The sequence below is a fragment of the Gopherus evgoodei genome, unplaced genomic scaffold, assembly GCF_007399415.2.
Source record: "Gopherus evgoodei ecotype Sinaloan lineage unplaced genomic scaffold, rGopEvg1_v1.p scaffold_43_arrow_ctg1, whole genome shotgun sequence".
Lineage (NCBI taxonomy): Eukaryota > Metazoa > Chordata > Testudines > Testudinidae > Gopherus > Gopherus evgoodei.
This window is the reverse complement of record NW_022060064.1, coordinates 982,622-1,005,944: the sequence shown is the minus strand read 5'-3', so window position 1 is coordinate 1,005,944 and position 23,323 is coordinate 982,622.

The following is a 23,323-nucleotide window of genomic DNA, read 5'->3' as shown; positions in this document are numbered from 1 at the left end:
GGAGGGAGCAGGGCCTTGTCAGATGTGCATCTGATGTTCCTGGAGGTTGGTTGGTTGGTTGCAGAATCAGACCCAAAGTTCTCAATCTTCAGGGCCTGTTTTTATAAGGATTTGTCCTCGTTCAGGTCTATAGGGTTTGCTTCATCATGCTGTTCTCACGTTTGAAGTGATGGTCCATCACACAGATGGCACGGCAATGACGGCTTCTTGTTATCTTATTCTTTGGTTCTTCCCCCCCCCCCCGTCATTGGGGCAGTTGTGGGTGCCTCAGGGTTATCATTGGGCTATCTCACCCAATGCACTCTTCAGCCTGTCGGTTCTTCCTCTCAATGTGGGGTCATTTATTAGGCTGGAGCTTCAACCTTTTTATTACTCATCCAAACACAGAATTGCAGTTACATTCTATTTTACTTAACGTACTTCCTGTCACATTTACATTTTATTACCTATATATTCTTTAACATAACCATTCTCGAATCACTGGGGCATGACAGACTCCAGTGAATCTATCCATGCCACTTGTTACACGTGAAAAGAAAACAGTTGAGAGGAATGCAAAAGTGGAGGATTAACAAATCTTGTTCCTGACCTCAGGGAAACTGCTGTTCTCTTATAACTTTTAGAACAAACCTTTTGTCTCTGGATGTTTTTCTACAATTAGCACAGACCTCGCAAACTAACAGGCCTGTTTCACTTAGCACAAACAGCAGGCTGAGAAAACAGGTTGAGAGCAGGGTCGGCTCCAGGCACCAGCGCAGAAAGTTGGTCAATTTGGCTGCGGGTCCCTCAGTCCCTCTCAGAGGGAAGGACCGGCTGCCGAATTGCCACCGAAGAATGAAGCGGCATGGCAGACGTGCCACTGAAGTGCTGCCGATCGCGGCTTTTATCTTTTTTTTTTTTCCCTCTTTGCTGCTTGGGGTGGCAAAAAAGCTGAAGCCAGCCCTGGCTGAGAGACATATTTCTTTCTAATAATACAAGCAAAATCCAGGGTCTGTACTGGACCATATTTTCCTGAAAATAATTAATGTATTAATTATTACTTTTAATCCAACACAGAGGGGAGAGAGAGAGGACAGGGGAAGGAGAGACTGAAAGGGGCAGTGGGAGAAATGAATGGGGGGGAGAGATTTCCAGCTCGCTAATCCACCCAGACACATGTATTGCAGCCTTCCTGGGCAGAATCACTTTCCAGTGAACGAGAAAAGGATCAGACACAGGAAAAGCCAGTTTCTGACTCCATATTCCCCCTGCTGGGGTGTGGCTGCCATGGGATCAGTGTCCAAGGGAATCCCCCACAGTGAATCCTTTGGTTCTGCTCTTTTCTAGCCTTGTGTTCAGAGACTTTGTTACGGGATGAGGGGAGGGAGAAGGGAGGTTAACAATCTCTCTGTGGGCTTAGCCTGCCAGGAGGGGCCAGGTCTACACTGTGATAAAGAGATCAAGCATGTTCGCAGCATGGCAGAATCTAGGATGTCTGTCTGCAGGGAAAGAGCCTGGGGGAATTCTGATATGAAATTAACTAAAGCCTGCTCTGAAACCCCCACAATTACCCTTCTCACCCTCCCAGGCTGCAGAATGACGTCCATGTTTCGCTCCAGCTCATGCCATCCTCCCATGGGACAGGGGAGAGAAATGACTGCAGAGGAGCCTGTTCAGGTAGGGATTACTGGTGGGGTTGCTGGTGGGTTCCTGCAGGAGGGAGAGGGACAGCAAATACACCGGTGATGGGAAGGTTTGCACAGTCTGGTTTGCAGGAAATGCACAAAATGGAGAAAGGGAGGAGGACAGGGGTGTGGCAAACCTGCTGGGAGTTGTTTAATAAGTGGCCTAGATTCTAGGAATGGGCCCAATGAGGTTCGGAGGTGGAAATGCCCTAATTTGTGAAACAAAATAACAGAAAATAACCCACCTACATGGGACTGGGAAAACTGACCAGACTTCTACTGCTGGAGCCTGACCTGACTAACCAGCGGCTGCTCTGAGATATGAAGAGGGCATCCACCTGTGAGGTGTAAAGGAACTGCCCCTCCCTTCATATCCAGCTCCTCACAATGAGGTGAGGGTGTTGGGCTTCCTACCAGGGAGCTCTCCCTGCATCCTGCTAGTGGCTCCATCTCCTGTGTCAGTCTGTGGCTAGTAGGTGTGTGATGGATCTGCTGGGAGACACAAGGGGCTCTCTCTTCATCCCCTCACACTGGTGTTTCCTGGATGCTCTGAGTAGTGGGGGGGGGGTTGGAGTCTGACTGAGAGCCACCCAGAGCTCCCATTTGGCTCCTTTCCCTCACCAATACTGAGGCTGTGAATGGGGCAGCAGTGTTGGACTCTGAGTGTTGGACTCTTGCTCTTTCAGGGGCCAGTGACCTTCGAGGAGGTGGCTGTGTATTTCACCAGGGAAGAGGGGGCTCTGCTGGACCCGACTCAGATAGCCCTCTACAGAGATGTCATGCAGGAGAACTATGAGAATGTGACCTCGCTGGGTAAGGATTCCTGTCCCCTCAATTCTTAGAAGGGTACCTGATGACAGAACAAGGAGTAATGGTCTCAAGTTGCAGTGGGGGAGGTTTAGGTTGGAAATTAGGAAAAACTTTTTCACTAGGAGGGTGGTAAAGCACTGGAATGGGTTACTAAGGGAGGTGGTGAAATCTCCTTCCTTAGAAGTTTTTAAGGTCAGGCTTGAGGAAGCCCTGGCTGGGATGATTTAGTTGGAAATTGGTCCTGCTTTGAGCAGGGGATGGACTAGATACCTCCTGAGGTCCCTTCCAACCCTGAGGTTCTATGATTCTATGTCAGCCCCACAATGCCACCTCTACTCTGTCCCCTCTCAGCATCACCCCAACATGCCAGTGACACACACAGTACCAGAGACCCTCCCCTGTTGCAGAACACTTTGGGAACAGGCACAGGAGCCGTATCACACAGTGTCAAGATCTCCTGGTTGCTCAAGTAAAACTGGGGCTTAGGGCCAGCCTAATGAACAGAAGGTTCCTACCCCTGACCTTATCTTCAAACACTGAGCCAGCTGCACCTAGACCAGAATGTGCTTGGTCTGCTGGAGTCCGAGCAGACTGGTCCAGGGTTACTTATCACACAGACGCTCCGTGCACCCTTGAACGCTGGCTGGGGGTATCCAGACAAGGGAGCTCCAGAAGTATTGAATCTCACACAGCATTACAGATGACACAACTCCTCACTGATCTGGATTGCACCCCAGCACATGAAAATAGCGTAGGTTGGTAGTGAAACTTCCTGAGATATGGTGAGCCTTGCTCCCCCATCACCAGGTGTAATAGCCTGCAGGCTCCTTGGATCTTGGAGTTTATCATTCCTGAAGTCACATGACCTGATTCTTCTTTTTCACGTTCTGCTTTTCCAGACTAATTAGTCTGTTGTTCCTGAATTATTACTTCTAATTTCCCAGTGTTCTCCACAGTCAGGGATTTTCCTACTCCCTTTCATTACACTGGACTCACTAGATTCCCTAGTACATAAAACTGGCCATACTGGGTCGGTCCAAAGGTCTTCTGACAGTGGCCAATGCCAGGTGTCCCAGAGGGAATGAACAGAACAGGCAATCAACAAGTGATCCATCACCTGTCGTCTATTCTCAGGTTTTGGCAGTCAGTGGCTAGGGACACCATCCCTGCCCATCCTGGCTAATGGGCATTCATGGACCTATTCTCCATGAATTTATCTTGTTCTTTTTCTGAACCCTGTTCGAGTCTTGGCCTTCATAACATCCTCTGGCAAAGAGTTGGCAACAAGTTGACTGTGCATTGTGGGAAGAAATACTTCCTTTGATTTTGTTTTAAACCTGCTGCCTATTACTTTCATTGGGTAGCTCCTAGTTCTTGTGTTATCAGGAGGAGTAAATAACACTTCCTTGTTTACTTTCTCCACAGCAGTCTTGATTTTATAGACCTCTATCATATCTCTGCTTCGTCATCTCTTTTCCAAGCTGAAAAGTCCCTGTCTTTTTAATCTCTCCACATATGGAAGCTGTTCCATACTCCTAATCATTTTTGTTGCCCTTTTCTGAATCTTTTCCAATTCCAATATACCTTTGTTTGAGATGGGGTGATGGCATCTGCATGCAGTATTCAGGATGTGGGTGTATCATGGATTTCTATAAAGGCAATATGATATTTTCTGTCTTATCTATTCATTTATTAATTATCCCAACGTTCTGTTCTCTTTTGGACTGCAGCTGCACCTTGAGTGGATGTTTTTAGAGAATTATCCACAGTGACTCCAAGCTCTTGAGTGGAAAAAGTGATAGCTCAGTGATGTGTGCATTGGCCTGCTAAACCAAAGGTTGTGAGTTCAATCCTTGAGGAGCTCACTTGGGGATCTGGGGCAAAATCAGTAGTTGGTCCTGCTAGAAAAGGTGGGGGCTGCACTTGATGACCTTTCAGGGTCCCTCCCAGCTCTATGAGATAGCTATATCTCCATATGTTAGGGAGAGAGGAATAGCTCAGTGGTTTGAGCATTAGCCTGCTAAACCCAGGGTTATGAGCTCAATCCTTGGGATCAACGGCTCCATGTCTAGTTGGCAGCCTGTTTCAAGTGGTGTGCCCCAAGGGTCAGCCCTCAGGCTAGTTTTGTTCAATATCTTCATAAATGATCTGGAGGATCAGCAAGTTTGCAGATGACACTAAACTTGGAGGAGAGGTAGATACATTGGAGGGTAGGGATAGGTTACAGAGGGACCTAGATAAATTAGAGGACTAGGCCAAAAGAAATCTGACGTTCGACAAGGACAAATGCAGAGTCCTGCACTTAGGATGGAAGAATCCCATTCACTGCTACAAGCTAGGGACTGAATGGCTAGGAAGCAGTTCTGCAGAAAAAGACCTAGGGGTTATAGTGAATGAGAAGCTGGATATGAGTCAACGGTGTGCCTTTGTTGCCAAGAAGGCTTATGGCATTTTGGGCTGTATACGTACGGGCATTGCCAGCAGATCAAGGGATGTGATCATTCCCTTCTATTCGACATTGGTGAGGCCTCATCTGGAGTACTGTGTCCAGTTTTGGGCCCCACACTGCAAGAAGGATGTGGAAAACTTGGAAAGAGTCCAGCGGAGGGCAACAAAAATGATTGGGGGCTGGAGCACATGACTTATGAGGAGAGGCTGCGGGAACTGGGATTGTTTAGTCTGCAGAAGAGAAGAATGAAGGGGGGATTTGATAGCTGCTTTCAACTACCTGAAAGGGGGGTCCAAAGAGGATGAATCTAGACCGTTCTCAGTGGTGGCAGATGACAGAACAAGGAGTAATGGTCTCAAGTTGCAGTGGAGGAGGTCTAGGTTGGATATTAGGAAAAACTTTTTCACTAGGAGGGTGGCGAAGCACTGGAACGGGTTCCCTACAGAGGTGGTGGAATCTTCTTCCTTAGAGGTTTTTAAGGTCAGGCTTGACAAAGCCCTGGTTGGGATGATTTAGTTGGGAATTGGTCCTGCTTTGAGCAGGGGCTTGCCTAGAGGACCTCCTGAGGTCCCTTCCAACCCTGATATTCTGTGATTTTGTATGTATAGTTGGGATTATGTTTTCCAATGGGCTGCACTATGTGCTATCCTGTCATCTAGCACTGCTGAGATCCTGCATTCTGTGATATCCCTGCCCTTCCTGTTCCCTTTCTCCACTGAACCCCACCAGCCTGTGGTTACTGTTCCCAGCTTCCCCAGGTCTCTCTCATTGTCTCCGGACCTGTCTATCAGCAAGAAGCAGTGCCAGGGAGACTTTCTCTCTCTCTGGAGTCTTCCATTTCTGGGACATGGATTTACCTTCTCTGTGTTGTAAGAGGCTCTGTCATAATGAGTGTCTGTGACATTAACCACAGTACAATCTGGACTGTTGAACAGCTGTGTCCCCTCAGTTCTCTAATCTGGGGTGCCTTTTCCACTGTTTTACTGTGAGAACAGCCCCTCTTGGCCAATTAACCCACAGTCTCTAGCATGTAACTCTCTCCCAGCTACACAGTATTGAGTGCTGGTAGACAGCCGCTCATGAATTACACCTCAGGAAAATATCAGCAAATTCTCAAGTGCTCAACTTTCCCCCAGAAATGTATGTCTAGCTCAGTAGCGTGCCGGACAGTGCAACACAAGATCATATTAAATCTGTCATTTCATCAGTGGAAAATGACGTGCAGCAGCCTTGTTATCCCAAGTGGAATTTCCCATACACTTTAATCCAAAAACAATAAAACAAGATTAACTACCAAAAAAAAAAAAAGATTTTAAGTGGCTATGGGTAATGAGACATAAAAGTCAGAATGAGTTACAAAAGAAATGCAAGATAAAACACAAACTAACATCTAACTTAACAAGCAAAAACGGATTCAAAGCAAATGTTTCTCTCACTATACGCTGAGACAGGCTGGTTTTCCTTTCAACCAGGACTCCCCCTAACCCGCCCCTGCCACCCAAGTTCAGTTCTTCAGGAATTGTTGTCATGAGGTGAGGGAAGGAGAGCGGGATGGGGGAGGAAAGTCTCAAGTGTTTTCCCCACCTCTTTTTATAAATGAGTCATAGAATATAGAATCAAACCAGAGATATATGAACTCACAGAAGTGGTTGGGACCTATGTTGGGACAAACCACAATCTGAGCCAAGATTCAGTTGTTGGCAATGGGGATTAAAAGAAAACTAACAGATATGACAAGAATTTGTGATCTTTGAATATGTTGTTGTTGCCAATGAAAATGAAATTATAGGTGAAGTTATTGGTTAAAGAGTAAGAGACTAATTGTGTGATCATCTGAATTATTTTGGAAAACTGAAAGTTGTCTTGGTTTTTATTTTGTTGGTTGTACAGGAAATGATGGCTAATCTTGAGAAGTTACTTTGATTTAATTTACCCCCTGTTGTGTAAGGAGTTCTGGTAGAAAACCTCACTCCAAGAATGTGTGGAAGAATGCGTGTGAGAAAGAGTGTATAAGACAATATTGAACAGGGATCTAAGGACTCTACACCGGTCTCCAGTGGGGGTCGAGGATGCTGAGGCAGTCATCAAGATTCAAAGCTGTTCGGGGGTAGAGAGAAGGGGGATGACTTTGTTAGTGCACTGCGGTTGTGTTCTCTGTGGAAAGGGTCTCTAGAAACTGGTATTGCCAGTTGCATTAAAGAGTCATCAAAGAGAAGGAAGATTAATGTCTTAGAAAAGTCTCTGTGTGTGTATTAGATGTGTAGGAGGGTGTCCAGAAATCAGTTTGCTCCAGTCTCTTTTCTCTGGGATTTCCTTTAGAAAAAGCTGAAGCAGGGAGCAAACTGTCTGCCCTCTCTGAGGTTCAAACTCAGGACCGTCAGACTGAGACTGACACATGCACTAAGAAGGCTGTGGCTAAATGCATGTAGGACCCTCCTACAGCAGTGACTGGGGCAGGGAAGGAGCCAGGGGTATGCTGGAAGAAGCAGGGAGCTCTGGTGCCCAGACACCTGTCCTGGCAGCTTTCTCAGCAACAAACAAACCCAACTCCCCCTGCCACTAAACAAATCCACCTGGAACTAAGAGCAGCACTGGGGGGCTTTCTCCTTGCCACTTCTGCTGGCATAGGCAGGCATCCTGGATTCCTTTCTAGAAGAGAATTGAGAACTGAATTGGGAAAAGTGGTTTGAAAATGGGTAACTCAGGTTTACACTCATTTATTTATAATATTAAATAGTCCTTTGAGTTTGGTGTCACAATCAGGCTTTAGCCTGATAATATCCAAAAGGGAAAACTTCACTTCTCTCCAAAGGGAGTTGAGGGAAAGCACTTTTCAGAGTCCAAGAGAGACAAGGCAGGCAAGGGTAAGAGCTTGTAGTGGAGCTTTTGTTGGTGAAAGAGAAAAGATTTGGAGCTAAGCCAGAACACTTCTTCAGTTCTGTGTAGCCCGACAGGTTGCCTCTTCCATAAATAGCAGTTAGAACATAAGAACAGCCACACTGGGTCAGGCCAGTTCATCTAGTAGCTTCATCAAAAAAGAAGCTACAAGAAGTAGAAGATAGCTGCTTTCAACTACCTGAAAGGGGATTCCAAAGAGGATGGATCTAGACTGTTCTCAGGACAAGGAGCGATGGTCTCAAGTTGCAGAGAGGGCGGTTTAGGTTGGATATTAGGAAAATCTTTTTCACTAGGAGGGTGGTGAAGCACTGGAATGGGTTCCCTAGGGAGGTGGTGGCATCTCCTTCCTTAGAGGATTTTAAGTTCAGGCTTGACAAAGCCCTGACAGGGATGATTTAGTTGGGAATAGGTCCTGCTTTGAGCAGGGGGTTGGACTAGATGACCTCCTGAGGTCCCTTCCAGCCCTGATATTCTATGATTCTAGCCCACTATCCTGTCTTCCAATGGTGGCCAATGCCAGGCTCCCCAGAGGGAATGAACAGAGCAGGTAATCGTCAAGTGACCCATCCCCTGTCATCCGTTACCAGCTTCTGGCAAACTGAGGCTGTGGACACCATCCCTGCCCATCCTGGCTAATAGCCACCGATGGACCTGTCCTCCATGCACTTCTGTAGTTCTTTTTTTGAACCCCGTTCTAGTCTTGACATTCACAACATCCTCTGGCAGAGAGTTCCCCAGGTTAACTGCACTGTGCAAGCACCATGGCCCGCTATGGGGCTGCCCTTCTCCTTCCCCTTCTATGATCTCATCTTTTATTGACTCCAGTGTTTTTTTGTATTCATCATCAGCATCATCCCAAACAATCAGCCCTCGCCTCCGGTCCCTGCAAAGAGACAATGTCCCCTGTCTTGTGTAAATCACTGACCTTGCTCCTCTCTTGGCACCGACTGCCCCTCCATTTCCTTGCCCCTCAGTCGGTGCTGTTGGGACCCTTGATTCTCCCTTCTCTTTCCTCATCAAGCAGCCTCGTGAATAGGAATCTTAAAAGCATGCAGGTGATTTAGCAGCAGAGACACCCTCCCACATACAGACCTTCCATATGATTGGCACTTGACCCTCACTGCTCAGGATTGAAACTTGCGCTGGGAGAGTGCTCGGCCACATCCCCACGGGCTATGAGCAAAGCAGCAGGGCAAAAGGAGAATCTGGAGATTGAATCCAGAGCCTTATACATGAAAAACATGTGCTCTACCACAGAGCTACAACTCCAGACAGGCCATACTTATTAGGTGTTGCATTCAGAGCCCTCCTGTTTCCAGAGCATCCAGTGGCCTATAATCATAGAATATCAGGGTTGGAAGAGACCTCAGGAGGTATCTAGTCCAAGCCCCTACTCAAAGCAGGACCAACATCAACCAAATCATCCCAGCCAGGGCTTTGTCAAGCAGGGCCACAAAAACTTCTAAGGAAGGAGATTCCACACCTCCCTAGGGAACTCATTGCAGTGCTTCACCACCCCCCTAGTGAAATAGTGTTTCCTAATATCCAACCTAGACCTTCCCCACTGCAACTTGAGACCAACGCTCCTTGTTCTGTCATCTGCCACCACTGAGAACAGTCGAGCTCCATCCTCTTTGCAACCCCCTTCAGATAGTTGAAGGCTGCTATCAAATCCCCCCTCACTCTTCTCTTCTGCAAACTAAACAAGATCAGTTCTCTCAGCCTCTCCTTGTAAGTTATGTGCCCCAGCTCCCTGATCATTTTCATTACTAATACAGCCCAATATGCTTTTCACCTTCTGGGCAACAAGGGCACACTGCTGACTCATATCCAACATCTCATCCACTGTAATCCCAATATCCTTTTCTTCAGAATTTAGCCAGTTGGTCCCCAGCCTGTAGCAGTTCATGGGATTCTTCTATCCTAAGTGCAGGACTCTGCACTTGTCCTTGTTGAACCTCATCAGATTTCTTCAAGATTCATGAGAAGCCTATTTCCCTCTCTGAGGGCCAATCATGCTCTCCTGGATTAAAATGTTTTAAGGGCTGGATGTGGCCCCCGGGGCACCCCTGAAATAACCCAATGGTGGGACAGCATCCTCAGGATTAAGAGCAAAGGACTCAGGCTGAGAACTGATTTATCTCCACTCATCTGAGATTTAACAAATTGTGTTCCATGGAGACACTGGGAACTTGTGACATTGATCCAGACTCTGGGGATTCAGGCTGCTTTAATCTTGGTAAAAATGTGATTTTGATTCCAAGAAGGGAGAGAGGAGAAGCCTGAAGCTGACTTTAGTCCCAGGCTGGGGTCTCCTGGATGGTGGGAAACATCCTTGGCTGCTGCCAGTGACAGCAGCTACTGGCGACATCCCAGGGCTGGGATGAAAAGGGAAAGTTGCATGGACTTTATCATACAGGCTCCATCCTGCCTCTCAGAGCCTACAGGAGACAGTCTAGGGAAGGGAGAGTCATTTCTCAGCTGCAATCTCAGGAGAAGCCTGTAGCCGTCCTTGACCAGACACCCAGGGGAGCAACCAAGGCAGTTCTGCAGAGAGCTCTGGTTCCCAGGAGATCCAGCTAGGAGAGGGAGTGCTGATGGCTCTGCAGTTTTGCAGTAGGGAGGAGAGCCAGACCAGTGGGGCTGTCACAGGTGGCTTTGCCAGGGGGGAGGCTCTAGGTCACATGTTGGGGGGGGCAGTAGGGACTACAGGATGAGGGGAGAAGGTTAAAATGAAACTGTACAGAAAACCTTCCCCTTTGCTCCAGCTAAAGGCCTTACTTTGTCCTCTCCCCCTTTCATGAAAAATCTCCATCTCTACCCCGGCTCTCAGAAACTCCCTCTCTCCCATGGGTATTTTCACAGTTACTTCCTTTTTTCATGGTCTCATACAAATATTTTTGCCATTGAAATGATCAAGAACATTTAAAATGAGGAAAACAATCAAATAGCACGTCTGTACCTCCTTCGCCAGACATGGCATGTGTCTGAATTTTTCTAGTGAAAAGTCCAGGCAGGCAGAATCACCCCTATATTTACTGCAAATCAGCCCCAGGACTTGCACGCAGCAGTTCTTGGGGGTGTGGGATAGAACTGAGCTTTACTGGCAGCAGTGAAGGAAGACGGGTGGGAGAGATAAGAAGTGAAAAGAAATTGGCCACATGATGGAGCCAGAACCTAAGACATGAGAAGCCATATGCATCTTCAATGTGCATTGATGCTGAAAAGGGAGGTGTTTTCTCTTTAACTCCCAGCTCCCCCAACGCACTAGACCCCACTCTTCTCCCACCGCCAGGAATAAAACCCAGGAGTCCTGAATCCCAGCCCTGCTCTAGCCCACTAGACCCCACTCCCTGCGACAAAGAAGTGAGCAGTAGAAACAGAGACCTGGTGACTGAAACAAACATTTCTTTGCCTCTGGCTTAGCTCTGTCAGTTATTTGGATACAAACTCACCCAACACCCACTGTCTCTCCTGGCTTCAATGGGCAGGAAGAACTCAGCTGTCAGTGGGACTTGGGGAGCTCATGACATTACTGTGAACTGGGACCCCAGACTCACTCCCCATCCAGCTGCATCCTGTCCTTTGCACCCCTGTGCATCCCCTGTGTGATTCCTACTGCAGCTCAAATATCCCAAGACCTCCATCCAGTTCAGCTGAAGATGAGCCATCGGAGGGGAAGGACATCTCCCATCTGCAGCTGGAGGTTGGACCTGACAGTGCCCGAGACCAGGAGGGACTGCCAGAACTGCCAGTCACACCAGGGCCGGCTCCAGGCACCAGCGAAGGAAGCAGGTGCCTGGGGCGGCCAATAGAAAGGGGCATCCCTCCATCCGCTGTTGGGGTGGCACGTCCGGGACTGCAGCGGCAATTCGGCGGCGGGTCCATCAGTCCTTTGCTTCCTCTTCAGCGGCACTTCGGCAGCCGCTTAATCGGGTTTTTCTTTTCTTTTCTTCGCTGCCACTTGGGGTGGCAAAAAAGCTGGAGCCAGCCCTGGGTCACACCAAGGAGTTGCTGGGGCCGCCCTTAACTGTTTACACCGGCAAGACAAACAACGACCCTGGGACCTAGGTAACCCACTCCCCCCAAACAGGAGATAGGAAGTAGCCCAGGGGAGCTAAATAAAGCTCAGCTGAGTTGGTGACTGATGGGTGACTGGCATGTTGCAGCCAGATTTCCTCGCTACTGTTAAGGCCCTGGGCTGGGATGTGGTGCAGTTGGGTGGCCCTGCATCCCCTGCCATCCCACCCCTGGGGTGACAAACTCCCCAGCCTAGGCCAAGAGAGCTGTGTTTGTCAGCAATTTGCCAGAGCCAGGTCCCCCATCTGTTTGCTGCTCTGCCCTGTTGGAGTATCTGGGCATATAGACTCATTACTCACTGTCCTGAATGCAGACCAGAACCTCCTAACTGCTTGCTGCCCTGCCCCGCCTGAGGGCCGGGGCTTCTGGACACTGCTGCTCTACCCTGATTGTAGGCCAAAGCACTTTAAGTGTGTGGTGCCCCACCCTGTCAGAGAGCCGGGGCCCCTTACCCTCAGAACTGTGCTACCCTACAGAGTGGCAGAGACCCCAGCTGTGATGGGTTAGATCACAGAAACCCCCTTGGGAACTGCCACCTGATGTGCTTTGACTACCTCTGAGCCTGTCTTCCCTGCCAGCTTGGGACTTCAGTGCCCTGCCTGGTTTGAGCCAGACACGCCAGCCTGTTGCAAACCCAGACCCAGGTCTGAACCACATCCCCTAAAGGCTGCAGGCTTAACTGAAAACAGCATAAGAAGTGTTCCTGTCTCTAACACACCAATGCCCAGCTCCCAATGGGGTCCAAACTCCAAATAAATCCGCTTTACACTGTTCCCCCTGCCCCAGGTATTAATACATATTCTGGGTTAATTAATAAGTAAAAAGTGATTTTATTAACTACAAAAAGTAGGATTTAAGTGGTTCCAAGTAATAACAGACAGAACAAAGTGAATTACCAAGTAAAATAAAACAAAACACTCAAGTCTAAACCTAATACAGTAAGAAAACTGAATACAAATAAAATCTCGACCCCAGAGATGTTTCAACAAGCTTCTATCACAGACTGGACGCCTTCTTAGTCTGGGCACAACCCTTTCCCCTGCTCCAGTCTTTGTTCCAGCTCGGGTGGTAGCTAGGGGATTTCTCATTACTCCAGTCCCCTTTGTTCTGTTCTACTCCCTTATATATCTTTTGCATAAGGCAGGAATCCTTTGTCCTTCTCTGGGTTCTCACTCCTCCTTCTAAATAGAAAAGCACCAGGTTAAAGATGGATTCCAGTTCAGGTGACATAATCACATGTCATTGTAAGACTCCAAGCCTTCATTCCTCCTAGCCTGACTTCGCGGGAAGGCCTGCAAGCAAACAGTGCCAGCCACTTTAATTGTCCTGGTTGATGGGAGCCATCAAGATTCCAGCAAAGAATCCTGTGGCACCTTATAGACTAACATGACATGCATCTGACGAAGTGGGTATTCACCCACGAAAGCTCATGCTCCAAAACGTCTGTCAGTCTATAAGGTGCCACAGGATTCTTTGCTGCTTTTGCAGATCCAGACTAACACGGCCACCCCTCTGATACTTGACATCAAGATTCCAAACCACCATTAATAGTCCACACTTTGCATAACTACAGAGTTATATTTCATAGTTCAGTTTCAGATACAAAAGTGGTACATTTATACAAATAGGGTGACCACACTCAGTAGATTATAAGCTTTGTAATGATACCTTACAAGAGACCTTTTGCGTGAAGCATGTTCCAGTTACATTATATTCACATTTATTAGCATATTCTCATAAAATCACAGAGGGCAACGTCACACCAGTGCTAATTTGCCCATGAACTGTGCCCTTCCAGGGGACTTGTAGCCAGGGGGCATGGCCTTCTTCCCAGACGGATGGAGGGACAGCTGCAAACACCTTCCAGCCTACCATGGATTGATATAGAGGCAATCAGATAGTTTCTGTCTTCTTAGCTATCCCTTTCCTGAGGGGGTCAGCATCCTCTTATCTTCCTAGCAACCTGACCTGTCTCCCCAGGTCCATTTCCCCAGGCTCCTGGAATCATCAGATTCTCTGCTGCATCTTTGTAAACAAGACATTCTTTCTGTTACAAGAAACTCCCCTGAGCTGCTGGGAGGGGTCCCAGTTTACACTTTTGACCTAATTTAGTAGTGAAGACAGGCCCTCACAGGGAGATGAGCAGGCAGCTGTTTCATTTCCCAGCTGGTAGTGTGGCTGAGTGGTCTAAGGCACTGGATTAAGGCTCTAGTCTCTTTGGAGGCGTGGGTTTGAATCCCACCACTGTTATCTCGTTAGCCACTCTGAACTTCCTACGGATACAGAATGGAGCTTCAGTCCCTATTTCCAGGGCTTCTTAACCCCAGACCCTCCTCATCAGTTACTTCCTCTTGCTCTCTCCTCCACCCCCGGCCCCCCATCTAGGCAACCCTCTATTTTAAACCTGACAGCCAGCACCCTAGTGCTGGAGCGCCTTTCACATCACTAGCAAAGTCCAGCCCTGGAGTTCATGGAGACTGTCTGTCCCCTCTCCCTTACTGAGATATAGATAGATGGGCTGGAAGGGGAGTTAGATTTTTTTGGGGGGGAGGGGGAAACAGGAAGGAAATAGACAGTGACGGATGGGGAGAAAAGGTCATTTCAGTTATCGACACTACAGTCATTCACCCTCACTGATAGTCTGTGCTTCTTGCTTTGTGAGATTTATTATGCAAAATAAATGTGCCTAGTTGGGCTTAAGTGAGTTCAGCCCATTTCTGCTCCAGCACTGACCTCAGCTCATCCATTTCAGGCACCCATATGGCTCCATTTCTCTGTCCATATGGCATTTATTTGCACTGAAAAGGCCCTGCTTGCTGCTGCCATGGGGCATTTAGGCCTGGGTGTGTCCTGTTCCTCCCCCTCATCCCTCCCCAGGTCCCTTTAAAAATGTTGGTGCCTTTTAGATTTTTAATAAACACAGACATGAGCTGCTGTCAAGATTTTGCACTAGCACAAATCTGCTTTGCAGTGCATGAAACTGACTTTGGAGACACACCCCTCCCCATGTCCTACCCCCCGACATTACTGAGCATTTTCAATATTACTTGACTGAAGACTTTATAGGACTCTTTAGGGGATAAACCATTGGAAAAGAAAATTAATAGAATTCCCTTCCCAAAACAGTCATGAGGAGATTAATATCCTGGGTGTCTGAAAACAGATGTCCCAGTAGCCGATAGTGGTACAGGCACCTTAGACTTCACTGTCTAGATAAGATCTCAGCTTCATAACATCATAGAATCATAGAACAGGAAGGGATCTCAAGTCCAATCCCCTGGACTCATGGTAGGACTAAGGACTATCCCTGACAGGTGTTTGCCAACCTGTTAAAAATCTCTTAAATGTTTGGCCAACCTATTAAAAATCTCCAATGATGGAGAGTCCAGAACATCGCTAGACAATTTATTCTAGGGCTTAGCCACCCTGACAGTTAGGGAGTTTTCCCTAATGTCCATCCTAAACCACCTTTGCTGGAATTTAAACCCATTGTCATCGCCAGCAAGCCCTGATCCGCCTCCCAAGACATTTACAGTATGAGAATATTTCCACATCTCTGCAATGGCCCATTGGAAATTAATTAACAGGCAGGGCGCAACAGTCCTTTGCTAGCATTACAGACACACTGTAACTGCTTTCCACTCACTGAAGCCATCTTTGGCAATGACATGCACACATTAAGGGTCACCCCCGGGCCACTGGTTGTGGGAGAAAGGCTATGTTGAAAGTTTGCCTTTTACAGCATCAGGGGGAGCCAGGGCTGCCAAGGAGACAAGAGAATCCTGCATACTCTGCGTGTAATGAAAGGGCTGCAAGTTTAAATGCAGTGGCTGGAAATTTCCAGTTGGTGGAATCATTAATGTAGAGAGTGGTCACAACATAATTAATACCCAGCCAGATTGCTATTGAATCTCTGTGGTTAGATAAATTGTGTAGGGGGGTTAATCATGCCAAAGTTGGGGGTTTAAGGCCCCCATCAGACTCCTCCTAATGGGACATACATTGCTAAAATTGTAACTTTTCCTTGGTTTTATCTTCAGACAGCTACTCAACTCAAGGCCACTACGGTCTCTCATGGAAACAGAGAGTATAACAAAGGGACTGGTAACCCAAATACTGAATATACCTGCCCCTGGAAATTTCCACTACATGCATCTGATGAAGTGGGTATTCACCCATGAAAGCTCATGCTCCAAAACATCTGTTAGTCTATAAGGTGCCACAGGATTCTTTGCAACTTTTACAGATCCAGACTAACACAGCTACCCCTCTGATACCAAATACTGAAGTGTATAGCTCTAGCTCATTTGGTTTTCTTTAATCATAATGTGCTAGCTGTTAACCATGACTTTCCCTTCATTTTAAAAATCTCTCTGAATACATTTGCTAGAGAAAGCTGCGGACTGGTGAAGGGAGGGGCACTTTTTAGTCATTGCTGTGGCCAAAACGTATTTTGACAAAACATCTTTTTAGTTCATTTCATGAGCAGAAGAAAATCTGCTCGCTCAGAGGTACAGACCTTCAGATTACAAGTCTGATACATTTTTCCCCTTATATGTGGTTCTGTGGGGTAATGGGCAGCACTTTGGACTTTGAATCCTGTGATCTGAGTTCAAATCTCAGTAACACTGTATCTTGAGTTGCTTTCTTTCTACATCCCATTGTGACAAAAAACTCCTAGAGTCGATGAGCCAGTTTTCCTTCCCTTCCCTTTTCCAAAGTCACTGTTCCAAAGCACAGCAGGGACACCACCAGCCTTAAGGGCTGGTCTACACTAGGGGGGGAAATGGATCTAAGTTACGCAACTTCAGCTATGTGACTAGCGTAGCTGAAGTCGAAGTATCTTAGAACGAGTTACCTACTGTTCTCACGGCGCGGGATCGACGTCCGCGGCTCCCCCTGTCGACTCCGCTACCGCCGTTCGCATTGGTGGAGTTCTGGAGTCAACAGGAGCTCGTTCGGGGATCGATATATCGCATCTAAATGAGACGCGACATATCGATCCCCGAGAAATCGATTGCTACCCGCCGATACGGCTGGTAGTGAAGACGTACCCTTAGACTGGGCAGAGATTCCTAATTAACATCCACATTTCCAAACTGCAGCTAAAATCCACACGCACAGTCAGCTTGGCCTGAGAATGGCTCTGTCAGTTTGGCAACAAGCACAGGGTTAATGGGGAAATCATTTGTTTAGGGACAATAAAACAATGCTACTAAGTGACGTGTTCAAAAACATACCTGGGCTGAGAGACGTGCAGCATCCCTTGGATAGCTCAGCTGTCCCCACTGCCACACATGTCTTCGTCCCTCCCCCAGGGCCCTCCATCCACCTGCCTGCCAGCCACTCCCCATTCCCACGTGCCTCTTTCGCCCCCTCCTCATGGCCCCACTGTGCCCGCCTACCAGCCAGCCACTCACCACTCCCATGTGCCCTTTTCCCCCTCCCAAAGATCCTCCCACCTGCCAATCAGCCCCTCACCACCCCCACATGCCTTTTCGCCTCTTCCCCCAGACCCCGGCGCCCACCTGCCCACTGCTCACCACTCCGGGGCTAATTCTGACTAATACACATGCATGGACCTATCCTCCACGTATTTGTCTAATTCTTTTTTGAACCCTGTAGCATCGTAGCTATGAAAACTGCAACAGTGCTGCATTCTCTATGTGTAACCCTTCTGCCAGGTGCAATATTTAGGGGTTCTGTATTGCAATGCAACACAGAACCAGTTTGAACCCCACTCAGTAATCTGGTAAAATTACACACCACCCCTGGGCATATCCAAGAAGCAATATTTTCCCTTCATACGACCATGAAATTGCCCAGGGAGGAATCTCTATCACTTGAGAGCAGGTTAGACCAACACCTGTCAGGGATGGTCTAGTGAATACTCAATCCTGCCATGAATGCAGAGGACTGGACTAGATGCCTTCTCGAGGTCCCCTCCAGTCCAACAATTGTATGATTTTAACAGGCTGCAAGACTGTGTGAGTTTCCCACCTCTGCTCCCAGATAAATGTTGCAGCCCCTGCCTCCTACAGTAGAGAAACTAATGACAGACGGGTCCTTCTGAAAGCAGCAGGGGAGAGGAACACCAATGACTGATAGGTCCATCAATTGCTATTAGCCAGGATGGGCAGGGATGGTGTACCGAGCCTTTGTTTGCCAGCAGCTGGGAATGAGAGACAAGGGATGAATCCCTTGATGATAACCTGTCTGTTCATTCCCTCTGGGGCACCTGCCATTGGCCACTGTCGGAAGACAGGATAGAATCATAGAATCATAGAATATCAGGGTTGGAAGGGACCTCAGGAGGTATCTAGTCCAACCCCCTGCTCAAAGCAGGACCAATCCCCAACTAAATCATCCCAGCCAGGGCTTTGTCAAGCCGGGCCTTAAAAACCTCTAAGGAAGAAGATTCCACCACCTCCCTAGGGAACCCATCCCAGTGCTTTACCACCCTCCTAGTGAAAAAGTTTTTCCTAATTTCCAACCTAAACCTCCCCCACTGCAACTTGAGACCATTACTCCTTGTTCTGTCATCAGGTACCCTTCTAAGAGCTGAGGGGACGGGAATCCTTACCCAGTGAGGCCACATGCTCATAGTTCTCCTGCATGACGTCTCTGTAGAGGGCTGGAAGAGTACCGACGCTGCTGCCTCCGTTGTGAGCTGGGAGCTGAGCAGCTGCTGCTGCTTCCCCAGTGGGGTTTGTGCTGTGGGGAGCCCTTCCTTAAAGCCCCTTGCCCCGTGCAAAGGGGACTGGGGTATTCAGGTGGGGAAAGAGATCAGGCCCCAGTGTGTGTGTGGGGGGGAGGTGTTTCCCCTTTGTGTGTCTGATGGTGGAGGTGTCAGGGAGGGAAGAGAGGAAAAAATAAGATAGAGTTGGAGAAGGGGCCGTGTGACTTGCAGTGGATGTAACTGTCTTTGCAAATTAGGGCAAGGAGCAGAGAGAGAAAAGAGGGGGCTGTGAATTTCCCTCAGATTTTGCCCTTTCGGTCTCAAATATTGATAAAATTCCCCCCATCCCAGTTTTGCCCCTTTTCTCCACCATTACAGAATGTGGGTACTATAATCCATCGATTTCTCCCCTTTGTGCTCAAGCCATCCACCTTTTCTCTGTTCTCCTTTTCAGATTGTGCTCCATTTCCTCGCCAGGTCGCAAATGTCAATTTCAGGGCTCCGCAGATTTGGGGCGGGGGGTTCCCCCCACCATTTGATGTGCAGCGCTTTGTCCTTGTTTAGGTGGGAAATTGTTGCCCCGAGTCATTCCCTAACTGGGATCGGGAGTTAGCAGGGGCTGTTTGGGGGAGCCCTGAGACATGGCTGCCTCTGGGGTGGGGATGGGTTGGCTGTTCTCTGCCAGCTACAGGGCACGGCAGGGGTGCAGGAGGAGCCAGTGACCTCTACGGAGACTGCCCTGCCCCAGGTTAGCCAATTTAGACTGCTACCCAATGCAGCTCCCAGCAGTTGCCAGTCACCTCCCCAACCTTGCTGCTACTGCCACCCTGCTGCAAAGTAAACTTGGGGCTTCCTCACTCCTTTCCCAGGATGTGAATGGCAGAGCAGCAGGGAAACCATCCCTTTGTGTCTAATTACTGATCATCCATATACTGTCTCCTCAAACTTTCTGACTTTTCCCTCCAGGGGCGGCTTTAGGCATGCTTGGCGTGCTTGGGCCTGGAGCCGTCCGTTTCCCTCTGATTATTGGCTATCCCTATACAATCCACACAGATATTGGTGGGTTTCTGCCAGATATTTAGTGTGGGCCCTTTCCTTCCCCATTCTCACAGACTGATGTAAAATACCCTAAAAATTCACCCCATTGTTCTCTGTCATTATCTATTACTGATTTAATATCTCCTGTGATTTCCCCATTTCTCTGACTATCCGGCATCAACAAAATCGCCTTAGATTTCAATCTTTTGGCAAATTCCAATAATGATAGAAAATTCTGGCCAATTATGTCCCTCTCTAATGCTTGAATACGGCTATGAACGCCATTCCAAGTTGATCACTTTACCTATTAACTATTGACATAAATTCCTTCCGATATTTCCACTTTCCTCTCTTTCAAACTGCAGGAAGATCAGGTTTTGGGGCGCAAAACAGTTCTGTATTAGTGGGAAGTGGTTTCATTAGCTGCCACCACTAGAGGGCTTTGATTATTTTTAAGGGAATGGAGACTTCTCATTCTCTCTGCCTCTGTATATATGTTTAGGATATCTGGATAGAGCTTCCCATGTCATGCTGATAAATTGCATAGCTGCTGCTTGACCATCCTTTGGTTCGTCATGAAATATACGCAAGAGACCAAATAGCCAACGTCAGTCATTTGGATTATTCACCCACGAAAGCTCATGCTCCAATACGTCTGTTAGTCTATAAGGTGCCATGGGACTCTTTGCAGCAATATTCAGATTAGCCCTGATCCTAAAGGACCAGTCTCTTATCCCAGGTCAATTACACTTTAGGTCTTATACCAAAGTCAACTCTTGTAGCCAATCCTATGGTAAACTATATGAAGATTTATTAACTAGGGAAAAGAGGTCAGAGAGTTACTTACAAGGTTAAACCAAGCAAACACAGAAGCACGAATGAGTTACACAGTCTTCAGTTTCTGCCATATTTCTCCTTTAGGACTAATCCAGACTAAGCAACTGGGGATCTCTTACTTATGTCTAGAAACACCTTGCCCCCCGTCCCCCAAGAGCCCAAGCATCATCAAGATCCATAGTTCCTTTTGTTTGGGGGTATTTATCCCTCTCTTGCCATGTGTTCTGAGCTTTAAACTCAGCTGATGGGATGAGTCCATGAGCAGAACTCATCTTCATGGAGATGACGGTGGAACAAGAAGTCTTTCGTCCTTTTGTTGATGGCTTCTCGATCCAGATGTAGAGTTTCCAGTTGTAAGATCCAACCATAGCCCGTTTGGCCACAGAGGGGCTGGGGAAGGGGGAACAATTTCTGTAGAAGAGCAGCCCTTCACACTAATTAATATCCCTCTCCTGTATGGCAGTTTGTATAGCCACAGAGGATCACACGACATACACTCAACATATTACAACACGGAACACAGATAGAACTAAGATTAATGCATGGCATTCAACAGAGTCTAAACATTACACACTTTCTAAGCATTCTAATACCTATTTTATCAAAAGTATCTCACAAGACAGATTCCAGTATCTCTTAGCGTCCAGTTCAGACATGGGGGACTTGCCATAAGCTGGCCCCTGGCCTGTCATGATCATAGCCCTATGCAAATTCAAAGGAGGGAATTGATGACTATTAACCAAAGCCGACACTCAAGGAGGAATATATAGGGCGGATGAACAACACATAAAACCGAGAACACTTGGCACTAATGCTATTATATATTACTATAAAAATACTAAACTGTATTAAACAATATAATTAAGATCGAATCACAAAAATTAAAGAGCTAATGCTACGGCATTGGACTCAAGTCATCAATTGAGCCAAATCATCAGATTAATACAGCTGATAATCAACTCTTATAAATGCTAAAACTCGAATCCAAGGAGCTGGCTGAAAATCAGGGGTGAAATATGCCTTGGCTACAGACAACATGGCCTGACCCAGTTGGCATGAGACAGACTTTGGGCTAACATCGACGAGGAAAAGTCTCCCTTAACCAAGCAGTTTTCTCGTAATATCTATTGTTATAAACCAAATTTTGTGGGAATGTGTGAACCTCAAAGGTATCAAATGTGAAAGAAAAACAAGTTTTGAGGATGTTTCCATAGTCTGGTCTCAGGGTTAATATTCAAAGAGCTGGCCTCAGAAGGAAAAAGGGGCTCATCACCCATTAAAATAACTAGTTGCAAAGGTTTTAGCAGAAAAACTATCCACTGCCTCACTACTCTTACAAATAAATGTGGACATCTCATGACAGATGTCACATCCTTTGCAAATAAGAGAAGAGGGGTACTCGGTGACTCTTACAGTCTAACAGGGTAAAAGGTTACATAAGAGAAAAAACTACTTAAAGACAAGTTAAGAGAAATTCGCTTTGATGTGTATCAAAATAAATTCCATTCAAAATAGGAATAATTGACATCCATACTGGGGGTACGTCTTCACTACCAGCCGTATCGGCAGGTTAAAATCGATTGCTCGGGGATCGATATATCGCGTCTCATCTAGACGCAATATATTGATCCCCGAACGCGCTTATATCAATTCCGTAACTCCACCAACCCGAACAGAGTTGCGGAATCGACAGGAGGAGCTGCGGACATTGATCCCACGCCGTGAGGACGGTGAGTAATTCGATCTTAGATACTTCAACTTCAGCTACGTTATTCACGTAGCTGAAGTTGCGTATCTAAGATCGATTTTCTCCCTGTAGTGTAGACCAGCCCTGGGTCTGTATTCTCATATACGGTATTTTTCTTACATATTCCACCACCCCAATACTTGGAGTGAGTTTTTACTTCAGAACTCTGTAGCCTGAAGGGGGTAAATTACATCACAATAAATTTTTCACGATTATCCATCATTTCCTTTATTACTAACAAAACAAAATATACATATACACAACTCTCAGGTTTTCCAGTGATCACATAATTAGTCTCTTACTCTTTAACCACCATCTTTGTGTTTAATTTCATTTTCACTGCTTACAAATCTTATACATCAGTTTTCTTTTAATTCCCACTTCCACCAAGTGAACTTTTGTGTCACGTTGTTGTTTACTCCAACATAGGTTCTTCCACATCTACAAGTTCATTTAACTTTGAGTCTTCTGTCGTAAGTTTTGGAGAAAAGAGCCTCACACTATGTAGCAAGATTTGCATCACGAACAAACAACACCTGTATGCTATTTCCACACTTTCTAATCTTTCAAAGTAGCAGAAGGTGGAAGAGAAGTGATACCAATGCTTGAGACACAAGAACAAAATTATAAGACATTTGTGTATCCTGAAGTCAACTCGGAATCGGACACATTCATTCCCTCGTTGTAGCCATCACTTGCACAAAAGGAAAGAATCCTTTGGCTCCTGGGGGAAAGAATGTCCTCTGAAGACATCAGCTGTTTCTCTTGTTACCTCATGAAATGTTGGATCCAAATGGAAAAGGACAATTGTTGACGATCTAACCCCAGCATCCTTTGGGACTAATCAGTGACACTGAACTAGGAAATGGTGTTCCAAAACAATTTCGCTTGTGCATTGTTCACCATAGCTTGCTTACTTTGTGGTGCAAGCCAAAAACTGGCTGCCTGCTATTTCTACCTGAGCTCTTGCCAAATCCTTGGTCTCGGTCAAGATGAATTTACATCCCAAATCTCAAGAGTGTTAATGAAGAATGGCTTCTCCCTAGCATGCTCAATTTCTTTCTTTAATCTGGTGGCACAGGTCTAAATTAGGGACTGGATACAAACCTGGATCTGAATTT